Raw genomic sequence first — 12,527 nt, forward strand, 5'->3', positions numbered from 1 at the left:
TTTATATAAGAATTCATGTCTTGGAGGCCCTCTCCATCTCTAAGGATAATTTAATGTTTTTTTTTTTATATTTTATCTCTGACACTTGCAGACTTATACATCTCTAAAGAATTTTAGTATTTGTAGGTTTTATCTTTTTATCTCTAATTTAATAACATATACTTTTATTATTTCATCGATTCCATATATCTAATTGTATTTTGTAATTTTTATTGTTTGTAAAAATTGACTATACTATTTGCTGAATAAATGTTTGATATTTGATAGTAACGGAAAAAAAACGTCAGCAAAATAAAAATTTGGCCTTCAGTAAATATTAGTGTGATTACATTCATCGTTCGGTCGTATACAGGTTATTTTTAACCATCGTGCGCGTACCACTGTGTTCGTGTCCTGGTTATTCTTGCCTCTTCAGCGTGACTCGGTTATTTTCACTTCATCCTTGAGTGTGAGAGGGTCGCGGCTATGTTAGCTAGACTAGTGTCTAGGTTAAGAAAGCCGTGGTTCCTGTTTTATCAAAAAATATTGTTTTCTTAACAAAATTATTTATAAAAAATATCCAAGCACAGTCTAAACCGTTCATTGTACTCAAGGGAGTATCATATCTCCTAAATTGTTGAACTCTACTATAAGAAGTGTATTTTTTATCCACAAGGGGGCGCAAATGTTGTTGAAAGTGTATAACGTTTCGCAACGCAGCTAGAGGTTTAGTACAAACTAAATTGAAATTGTTTAATTGTTGCCCTAGAATAGAATATTATAAACTGTTGACATTTCACTGAAAACTAGCAATTCAAACATTTGGTGGAAGTCAGAAAGAACTTGTACTAAATAATCTTGTGTCTCTAAAGTAACCCTGTGGCTGAGAATATAGGTGAGAGGGCACCCTAGTTTCTTGTTTGTTTTCGCTGCATTTTTCAGTAGCGTGCAGAAACGTGCGCGGCTGTTTGCTGACTTTAGTAGTTTTCAAAAACTAGTGTAGGTGTGTACCTGTACTTTGTCTCACCCAAGGCAGTATTTGTTCCACTTTTAAATGTAAGATTTCTAAGCTTAATAGCATCATTCGCAGACGTTTCTGCTTGTATAAAAAACTAGAAGTGTTTTAATATCCCGGTAAATGTCGCTTATCCCTGAAGAACGCTCTTCTAGTCTTCACGGCGGTGTTAAGATGTTTCATATTTAAATGTCTAATAAAGACCCTATTTAAATGCCTAATAAAAACAGCATCAATAGTAGTTTTGTATTTCGTAGTGCTAAGATTGCGGTTATTTGACATCGTTAAACCAAATTCATTATTTAAAAAATCAATTAATAATTGATTTTTATCCCGTCGCGCCGGCGGTCTACTGGCTACTGGCTTCAATGACATTGTAACAGTTTTTCGATCAAGTCACGTGTCCGTCTTACGAATTTTCAATCTAACGAATCTGTCGGTCACGTGACCTGTCGCGAGTTTAACATATTTTCCCCATCACAAAAAGTGCACAGCGCCCCTAAAGAAGTCTTCACTTCAAAAAGCAAAACGGTCTAATACAGTACCCCTAGTGTAAATATTTTCGACAGCGAAACGTGACGTACGCGTTTGCGTTAAGTGTCATTTTGTATGAGATTTTTGACTTTCCAAAACGTCCCGCTTGGCGCGCTGTTCAAAAACCCATACAAAATGAGACTTAACGCAAACGCGTACGTCACGTTTCGAAATCGAAATTATTTACACTAGGGGTACAGATCTTAATAATAATAATATGTGTTGAAATAATCATTGTTCTAGTTTCAAAAACCTCGAAGGAAACAGTTGAGTACGTTTATATGGAGAAATGACCACTCCTGTTGCCTCTTAACAAAGTTATCAAGTAGGTACCTATGTAATGAAGACAACAGAGACAGATGTGACACGCCGATAAAACATTATCGTGACGTAACAGCGACAATACCCCATCACCCCTCGGGATCGATCGACAAGTGGGGTGTCAACTTAGACGTAACACGTAGATAAATAGAAGCGTCAACAGGTCGTTACACGATGGTGGGTGTCTGGCAGCCTTGTTCGGCTCTTCATCTAGCTTATTAACTAAACGCTAAACGGTAACAGGGTTGACAGGGGTGATGTAATTAATAGGTAAAGCCCGACCAGAAATATATGATCATTGTCAAGAGGGCGCTGTTATTCTCACTTGACACGTGACACGTGACACTAGGGTGACAGTTCAGTTTAGTATGAAAAATTTAGTTCCAATGAAATTCCGCAATTTGGCGCGTGATCATATATTACTGGTCAGGTTTTACTTACTCGGGTATAATTATCATACCTCGGTATGACGGGTGAAATTTGTGTAGACACTTAAAAAGCACGACAAGTTAAAACTCACCTACTATAAGTCACCTATTATTCATTATCTTTTTTTCTCTTTTCACCATTTTTACATGTCTCTGTTTAGCCCCATGGTTGACTGGTAGAGAATGCCATCAGGCATGAAGTCCACCATTTGTACAATTATTTCTTGTATTTTGTGCAATACAGGTTAAATATAAGTCGATGTTGATAAAATCATGACGTAAAACAGTGCCGTTATATGAACTTTAAATATTATAATTTGCTTTTACAATCAAATTAACTGACTTATAATTTGATGTAATTTTAATTACTGCCAGAATTACTAGACTCAATTTAGACCTATTCGATAATGATGTAACCCGCGCCAGTACATGTACGGTCAAGTACGAGCGAAATGTACGATAACTAAATAACATGTCAGTGTACGTTCGAATTGGCCTGAATGTTTAATGTCAGATATTTACAGTTGCAATAAGAATACATCAAAGAGGTTTGCAATAGTCAGTGAAGGACCTAACATTCTTAATTAACATATGTATTTGTTAATGATAGAAATTGATTGCTATCGGTATCGACACCAGTTGAGTCGATATTTAATTAATCGCTAGAACAGGTACGTTAATGATATCGAGAAACCGGGCTATAATGATTATTGAGGTGTACAGAGATTTCAATTCACTTGAATCTATGGCATCCCGAATGAGGAATATTTCCACGTAGCCGTACTGCGTTCCTGATGCTAAGTCATCATCATTCGTTTGTCCTTTTATCATTAACTGAGAATTGTCACAGCGTGTATTTTTCTTCCGTAATTCTCTGTTAGTCATCTTACCATTAACCTGCTTTTTCAAATTCAAATTCAAAAATGTATTCTGCTGGTAGGCCTCAAGGGCTTTTTTACAAGTCAATAGAACATTTATTTATTGACATGAAAAATACATAACAACATTTATAAATACAACAGCCAATACCTGGGTAAACATTACATTAAAATAATCTTAAAATAAATGATTACTACAGTAAAACAGAGATATATATATTTTTTTATACCACGACGGTGGCAAGCAAGCATACGGCCCGCCTGATGGTAAGCAGTCACCGTAGCCTATGGACGCCTGCAACACCAGAGGCATTACATGCGCGTTGCCGACCCTTCAAAAACCTGTACACTCCTTTTTTGAAGAACCCCATACTGTAGCTCCTCGGGAAAACCTCGGCAGGAAGCTCATTCCACAGCCTAAGCGTTCGCGGGAGGAAATTCCTCTTAAACCGCACAGTACGCGACCATTTAGGTTCTAGGGTTTGAGGATGAACACCCTGCCGACGGCGAGCGGTGCGGTGATAGAAAGCGGCCGTTGGCATCATGTCAAACAATTCTTCAGAGCACAGCCCATTGTACAAGCGGTAGAACACACACAAGGAGGCAAAGTCTCTCCTTAGACTTAAAGGTTCAATACCGCTTGTGAGTTTGGGATCGTCGACGATTCGTACAGCGCGCCTTTGGACTGAGTCGAATGGTCCAAGCTGGCATGCAGGTGCTCCTGCCCAAAGGTGACAGCATTACTCCATATGGGGTCTGACTTGCGATTTATAAAGCAGCAGTCTTTGCCCCGGAGTAAAGTATCGCCTCGCTTTATTGAGCACACCCAGTTTTTTGGATGCCAGCGCAGCCTTTCCTTCCAGGTGGCTACGGAATTGGACGTCACTGGAAATGTCGACACCGAGGATCCCAATACTCCCTGATATGGTAAGGACTGAGCCTTGGAACTGTGGGACAACAGTAAATGGGGTTTTCTTAGCGGTAAACGCGCAAACTTGTGTCTTGGTGGGGTTGAATCGGACTAGATTGTCCCGACCCCACACCGAAACTCTGGATAGAGTGCTCTCAATGTCCGACACAAGCTTTTCACGACTCTCTAGCACCACAGAACGAGGGATATTGGCACGGCCTGTGTAATAGGCATCCCCAGTACTGTCGTCCGCATAGCAATGAATGTCGTCGTTAGACAACATGTCATTGATGTGCAGCAAAAACAGCGTTGGGGATAGCACAGAACCTTGCGGAACGCCAGCATTAATGTCCATGCTATCGGAGCAGCTTCCGTCTACTACGGCTCGTATGCGTCTGCCGGACAAAAAGCTAGCGATCCATTTGCATAGTCCCTCCGGCAGTCTATAAGATGGTAACTTCGATAGGAGACCCCTATGCCAGACCCGATCGAACGCCTTCGCTATATCTAGGCTAACTGCCAATGCCTCACCTTGACTCTCAATGGCCGAAGCCCAGCGGTGTGTGAGATACACTAGAAGATCACCAGTCGAGCGACCGTAGCGGAAACCATACTGGCGGTCGCCGATCAGGTCGTGTTCTTCTAGGTATCTCAGGAGCTTTGCGTTAATTATACGCTCCATGACCTTTGAGAGAAGAGAGGTAATAGCGATAGGCCTGTAATTCGATGGGTCCGATCTGTCGCCCTTTTTAGGCACAGGGTGCACAAGGGCCGTCTTCCATGAAGATGGAACATGTCGTTTCTTGCGTCAGAGATATAAAAGGTCCCCATTCTTTTCTTATAATAACTCTCATAGCTCATCTACCTTTTCCTTGGTTTCCCTTTCCTCTTTAACTTAAGGTTACGCGTCTTTTCTGTGGACATCATAAAAACTTCTAACAAGTTGTATTTTTTGACTTCTCTACGCGTCACATGCCCCGACCCCGCTAGCCGATTTGCCATTAATAATTCCTATATAACCAGGACAAACTTGCCTGCAGTGCCTAGTAGTCTAGTGGTCTAAAGTCGTTACCGTTGCTATTAAATGTGGACTGTAACTTAGGATTTTATTATGCAGTAAGATTTATGTATAAATAACGAGGCTAAGTTTTGTGCGTGTGAGGATAACTTGCGTGAGTTTTTTTTTTTGACGGAATGTCGACATGAAACATTTTTATGCAATTTTTTATGAAGATCATTATGTTTTTACTAGCATTTTTTTCAGTTAATTCTACCATAATTAATTAGGTACACAGGTAGTTACACCAGGTGACATACAAATTCAGTAGGATCTAAACCTATATAAGTGTGCCTACCTATATAGGTAGTTAATCCCTTGGATATTGAATTTCCTTACAGTGTAGGTATCTACATTTATCTAATTTCTCTCGTCACAATAAAATTCATTAGGTACGGAACCTTGGCACTGAAAGCTCCGTAGGTATTATCCTTAATTCCTTATAGAAACAGGATAACCCCAACAGTTATCGCGGTCGCAAAATGATTCAACGTCTATCGTCCACATTTCACATTGACAAAACGTGAACCTTATTGCAAAGGTATAAGGCTCACCTGTTGTCACTCATTGTTGGTACGCGGCAAACGCGTGTTTTGAGGCAGTGAGCTTATCGGAGCTTCGCGTCACGCACTGCCGTAATTAAGGACCTACTTAGGTACCTCAAATAGGCAGTGACGCAGGCGTGACCTGGATTTGACAGGGAAATGGAGATAGTATTACAATTTGACTTGTTATCTATCTTGGACAGTGGTGGACTATTTATTTACAGACTATGGTTGTCATGAATATCGGTTTCTGAACTTGCCTCTATTGTTCGCGAATACGAATAAATATGTGAATATTCCTTTACCTCTTGGTAATCTTGCTACTTTGAAATGCAGTTGCAAAATTTGTTTCATACAACTACCGGGCCGCGAAAATATAAGAGTGCAAAAACGTACCCGAAAATTACTTGTATTATGTTGTACATGTTTTATTGAGATTGGAGCTCGATGCAAATCGTGTCGAGCCTGTCTGGCAGGCGACAGGCGACTCGTTGCGTTATGGGAGTGCATCGATCGGCTCAATTATTCCGCGCAGCTCAGCGCTGCAGCTCTCAAACCGAGTACTTTCATTGTAGACACGACCGTCCGCGAAATTCTTTGAGGCCGTCTCGAACATCTAAATTCGAAAAACCGTTATCGCCCTTTATCTTTACTATAACACCTATCGCTCCCGCCTAATACGAGCAAAAGAGACACAGATACCTAACGAAATTGAGATTTTCCATGTTGAAGGTATAGGTCGCGAACAAAATTCGAAAATTGTGTATCCCTGTAGCGTACATAAACTTTAATCAAGCGGCTGTTTTATATATATTAGAACATTCCGTTACGGAAATTGAATCAGATTTTCTAAAGGACATACCAACATACCTCGAAGAGAGAACAAACAAATGTTAAGGAATTACAAACATAATCAGACGCATGCGTCAGTCTTGTTTTGTAAATGTCCCAACAATTGATCGTTGGACAAGGCAGTTGAGCTGACATTTACAAAAGATTGACTCACTCACAATTACCATTCCAGACAAAGGCGATAGGATGGAGAAAAAAGTGATTTGCGACATACTCCACCTTTTAAAACCTTATCAATATCATAATGTGGCTTTCCATCAAAGAAGGGAGAACTTCTGTTGGAATTTTAGATAAAAAGATCCTTATTGCACTTGAAGTATAAGGTTCCTTCTGTTAAGGAAAGCCACATATATCTTCTTATGTGTAGTCAGGTACCTGATTGGCGTGCCCGCTTCCGCATATTTTCGAAAGACAAGTTAGGAGAGTATTTTACGATAATTTAATAATGTTATTATTATAGGGTCTTCTATCCCAACCTCGAACAATGTCTGTTTCATTGGTGATCATTTACCGATCTTTCATTTGCCAAAATAGACAAATTATGTAACCAAAGGCAAGCCATTAGGTTACTTTCGTTTTGTGGCCCTTTTCAAAATCCTATGGTTTTTAACAAAAACGAGTTCAATCAAATGAAACCACGGACAAAAAATTTTTGGTTGGTTGTTTTCAGTATTCCAGTTTGTGAAAGGCTATTGACCGTTCTAAATGTAGATTACAGTAGGGTCAGAAGACGGCCAGCACACTCGTGACGAGATAAAGAGGTAGAAGTTTTGTATGGAACTTTTATACTGTTTTCGTTGATATTTAACTCACAAGAAGGGCATCGACCAACAGGCGCATTAAGAACAAAGGCAGCCAAGTACTTAAGATAAACGGGATAACAGTGGACAGTGACTAACATTGATATTTTTGCGATAAAAAAAAGAACTTTTTCTTAGTAGTCAATATAACATCATCTTGCTTATGAAAAGGAGTAAGGGGTGCGTAGCCAACGTGCCAATCGTTAACGGTCCGTAGCGAACGAAACGCAACTGTCACTGTCGTGCTAATATGGAAGAGTGATAGAGTAGAGAGAGACTATACGCTACGCTACGGACTGTTAACGATTGGCATGTTGGCTAAGTCGGTGTGTGAATGACGGATAAGTGTGGTGTGTGGCTGACATATATATTGACACATTGATTAAGTGTTTATTTCAAGTTCATACATTTACGTTATACTTGCGTTTATTGTTTACTCGTAAACAGCCCCAAAGTGAAAGTCTGCCATACTTACCCCGCAGTCACATTTACTCGTATTGAATAAATAATTATATGAATCGTAACAACATATTTATTAGTAAGAAAATCGAGTAATACCTAAATATTATATTAAATGAGTAAATGCATCAGGATAATGATGACTTTTACCGTGTTACCTACAAAAATAGCAATTAAATCATACATTTAGGTATTTCCATTGATTAGACTTGTTGAATAATTGCAGTATAGTTCACAGAATAATATGTATTGTTCAGAATACATAAAAATATCGATATTACTTACAAAAAAAATATAAAACAGACCTGGAGGTCAAAACTTCTTCTTCCTCGCGTTGTCTCGGCATATTGCCACGGTTCATGGGAGCCTGGGGTCCGCTTGACAGCTAATCCCAATATTTGGCGTAGGCACTAGTTTTTACGAAAGCGACTGCCATCTGACCTTCCAAGCCAGAGGGTAAACTAGGTCCGGTTGGTATTAGTCCGGTTTCCTCACGATGTGGTCACTTTTCGGTAAAGGAAACTTCACCGAAAAGCGACTGAAAATTATATAATGATATTCCGTACATAACTTCCGAAAAACTCATTGGTACGAGCCGGGGTTTGAACCCGGAACCTCGATTGCAAGTCGCATGCTCTTACCGCTAGGCCACCAGCGCTTCATATATGTAAATATAAACATGTAAATATCAAAAGATATAGAAGCGTTTTTGCGAAGAGGAAATAAGTAAAACATTTGGTATAATTTATTTTATCAACAACAGTTTAGATCTCGTAAGTTCCTTTAAAGCAGCAAGAGTCACAGATCGATGTCACAGAAAGACTCACTATAGTCTTTCGATGCTCGTTTGAAAAAAGTATGACTGGAATAATCAGTACCCCTAGTGTAAATATTTTCGACAGCGAAACGTGACGTACGCGTTTGCGTTAAGTGTCATTTTGTATGAGATTTTTGACTTTCTAAAACGTCCCGCTTGGCGCGCTGTTCAAAAACCCATACAAAATGAGACTTAACGCAAACGCGTACGTCACGTTTCGCTATCGACTAAATTTACACTAGGGGTACTGTACGTGCGAAACTCACATAAAACAAATTACGTCGACGTAAGGTGCGAGGCGGTACATGAAACATAATATTTTGTAGCAAATTTGGGCAGTTAATTTAATTTTTTAAGATTCTGAAGAAGAAAATTGTGTCCAAAAAGAGTTCTATTACAAAGGAAAATCATATTGAAATCTTTGGCTGACCTGGCTGACGATTCCAGAGGAGTACCGGTCTTGTAACAAAGTGATCTTAAGAAAACATTTTGTATTCTTTCTAGGCGATTACTATGGACATGGTATTGAGGAGAGAACGCAATGAAAGAAAAGAAATGCTATTTTATTTTGGCTTATGAAAGGTTCAGAGGGCCTACCGCGAACACCGAAGTTCGCAAATTGCGGGCATCTTTCTTTTTTACTCCAATTAAGGCGTAATTAGAGTGACTGGGAAAGATGTCCGCAATTTGCGAACTTCAGTGTTCGAGGTAGGCCCTCTGATAGATTAAAACGGGGGGGTGTACATTCTTATTTACATTCGGCTTTAGTGGACTAAGTTATATAAAGTAAAGTTAATATGGTAACACTGAACAAAATCGAGAAAATGTTAGAGAAGAAGGCCAATACCTATAACACGTGCTGCAATTTGCCGTCAACTAATTTTAGATCTGAACTAACATTGTTTCTTTATCCACACTAGTACTAAATCTCTCAGTTGTAATAATCATAACACATAAACATATCTACGCCTCAAAACACATGGCCTGCACATGCACCCGACCAACACAAACAAATTCTAACTTTAGTGGGTTGACCTAGAATACATATTTGCTTAAGCGAGCGGTAGTTTAAAGCTCCTAGCGCAGTCAGCTGGGCGTTATCATCGCGGGTAAACGCGTCCGATTACTTATCTCACAGATAAACATTAATTGCTTGTCTAGCACAAGTAGTCTGTTAATCGATTGTTTATGTGCGAATGGATTATACGTACTCTGTGTACTCAGAGAAAATAAATACGTGTAGGTAAAGTGAAGTCTAAAAGTTGAAACAAACCGGGAAGGTTTTTAGTTTTTGTGAATAGTGACGTCAAAACGTTGTGTTAAGATTGAACATAGTGTTAAATGATGAATAAAAATCTTGCTGTTTTGTGATATCTACTTCAGACATTTATTTTTTGTGTAGATTATGAACAAGTGAACGATTAAATATGTGAATAATTCATATCGAAATGTCGCCACCATTCGCGTGAATAAGTGGACAGGTAATTATTATAATCTCTATTAGTTATCTGTTTTAATAATTGATTTATTTATTATTCGTAGATAACGTGCCATTGAACTCTTAGCTGCTTTGAAAACGTATCAAAACTAATATTGTGTAAATTTTATTACATTTCATATTATTTATTATTATACTCTTGTATACTCCGTGCATAAACAATGGGCAATAATATTAGGAATACTTACTGGCTACAATAACCAAATAATTTTTTTTAGATAAGTTTATCTAATCACAATGTCCTTTCGATTACCCATTAGGTTAATTACATTTTTTTATAAACACTATCTTTTATTGATATCTATAACACTAATTATACAGGAATTATATTTTCTGACCTCCGGCCGGAAAACCTCAACTTTCGACCTAAACGATTGCTAAAGGCGATTATTATGTCGCTTTCCGACTCCATCGAACAGAAAAAAATATACACCGTGTTTATTTTGATTTCCGTTAATTTCAAGGGTGCATCCCTGAGCTTAAATTAAGTAACTTTCTCAAAGACACTGGTATTCTAATTAACTCCATTTCGGAGATAATAAATAATTATTTTTTGTCTTATAAGGCCCTTACGACCACGAGTACGAGTTAATACATTTGCTACAAAACGTACGTACTATCTCGGACCATCGATGTTGGAAATGACATTGAGATGTCACAGTTTTCAATTGTTGGTGGAGTTAAATTAAAAAATAAAAATAATAAAAATATTAAATTACAATACTTTTTTTAAATTAACTATTCTATTTAGCTTCCTTAAACGTACTTAGTACTTACCTTTACCCCGAAGTTAACGGAATTTAATAAAAACACGGTGTATACATGCCTCGGTTTGCAATTAACAGACATTTCTTACTTCACTGCCTGCAGGTATGTAATAGCTTTTCGAATTATTCGAATCTAACGAAATATATAACGGTAATTTTCCTATAAAATTCCATTTTGAGAGAAAACGATTTCAACTAACTCTTAACAAATAACTTTGATTTCGATGTCGATTGGTACAGCATAATATATTCTACGTTTATAGGTATCGCTTAAAAAATTGTTCTGCAAATATTTAAATATAAGGGAAACCTATAAACCTAGTTTTTCATTGTACCTATCAATAACATAAAAAAATCATGGAGTATGGAAAATATTTAGAAGTGGAAAAACGTTTTCTCTTTTTGTATGGACGTGGTATACATCCCTCTTAATGATATGTTGTCGCAATTACTCAATATTGCTAATGAAATTGAAAGTAATAGTGAGGTTTCCCCGAGGGTCTACGGTATGAGGTTTTTCAAAAAAGGAGTGTACAGATTTTTAAAGGGTCGGCAACGCGCATGTAACACCTCTAGAGTTACACGCGTCCATAGGCTACGGTGATTGCTTACTATCAGGCGGGCCGTATGCTTGTTTGCCACCGTATAAAAAAAAAGTATGAGTAGGTACCTACATAAATATTTACCTACACAAATATGCACTCAACCTCTCTATCATTCTTGTATTCCTTTAATGATGATAAGTTTGACACAAAGGAACTCAATGTAGGTGAAGATAACGTGAATGAACTAGGTTTGTGTACCAAGTCCCTTGTTGTAAGGTCGGTGAACTCAATGGCTTTGGCCAGTGACCTATTTGTAAGTCAGGTCAGGTCGGGACTAGGAACACTACGACCTGTATCGTTAATTCAGCTGCTTGGCTAGGAAGGGCGAGCTGGAGACTGACTAACCAGTTTCAGAGGCGGCATAGAGGCAGGAAATTAGAAGAAAACAAAAGTATGGAATTACTTGTCTGAAGAAATGGCCATCGCGAGGGTTTTTACCTTTTAACTGAATTATTTTGAAAATGTTCTTCTGTTTAAAGGCTCATCAGATTTAAGGAAAATAAGTGAAGCTTGATTTCTTAATTTGATTTTATACCAAGCAAATTTTAACCTTTTAAGGTTTTTGCTGGAGTTTGCCCTTGCAATAAATTGCCTTGCACTTATTTGACGAATAAAATAAACATTGGTGTTTCGCAATATCCAAATAAGCTTAACTGATAGATAAAATGCTAAGTTTTGTAGGAAGTTTTATCTAGCTGGATAAAAAGCTTGAAAATAAAATTAAAATCGGTTGGATGGGATATTAAACCGGCCGACCCCACGGACCCGACCGAACGGATTTGACGACCGGTTTGGCCTTAGTGGGTAGTGACCCTGCCTACGAAGCTGATGGTCCCGGGTTCAAATCCTGGTAAGGGCATTTATTCTTGCGATGAGCATGGATATTTGTTCCCGAGTCATGGGTGTTTTCTATGTATTTAAGTATTTATAAATATTTATATATTATATATATCGTTGTCTAAGTACCCTCAACACAAGCCTTATTGAGCTTACTGTGGGACTTAGTCAATTTGTGTAATATATAATGTCCTATAATATTTATTTATTAAACAAACATCTCAA

General features: G+C 38.1%; 1 protein-coding gene across 1 annotated transcript in view; it reads left to right on the top strand.

Annotated features, from left to right (window-relative positions):
* The first annotated feature begins 9,311 nt into the window (after positions 1–9,311).
* LOC133521025 (rhomboid-related protein 2-like) overlaps positions 9,312–12,527 on the top strand; it is a 29,977-nt gene continuing 26,761 nt past the window's right edge. The window contains exon 1 of the mRNA XM_061855745.1: positions 9,312–10,076. The gene's annotated coding sequence lies outside the window, so the exon portion shown is untranslated. The remainder of the gene's footprint in view (positions 10,077–12,527) is intronic.

Source organism: Cydia pomonella, chromosome 9, assembly GCF_033807575.1.
Source record: "Cydia pomonella isolate Wapato2018A chromosome 9, ilCydPomo1, whole genome shotgun sequence".
Taxonomy (NCBI): domain Eukaryota; kingdom Metazoa; phylum Arthropoda; class Insecta; order Lepidoptera; family Tortricidae; genus Cydia; species Cydia pomonella.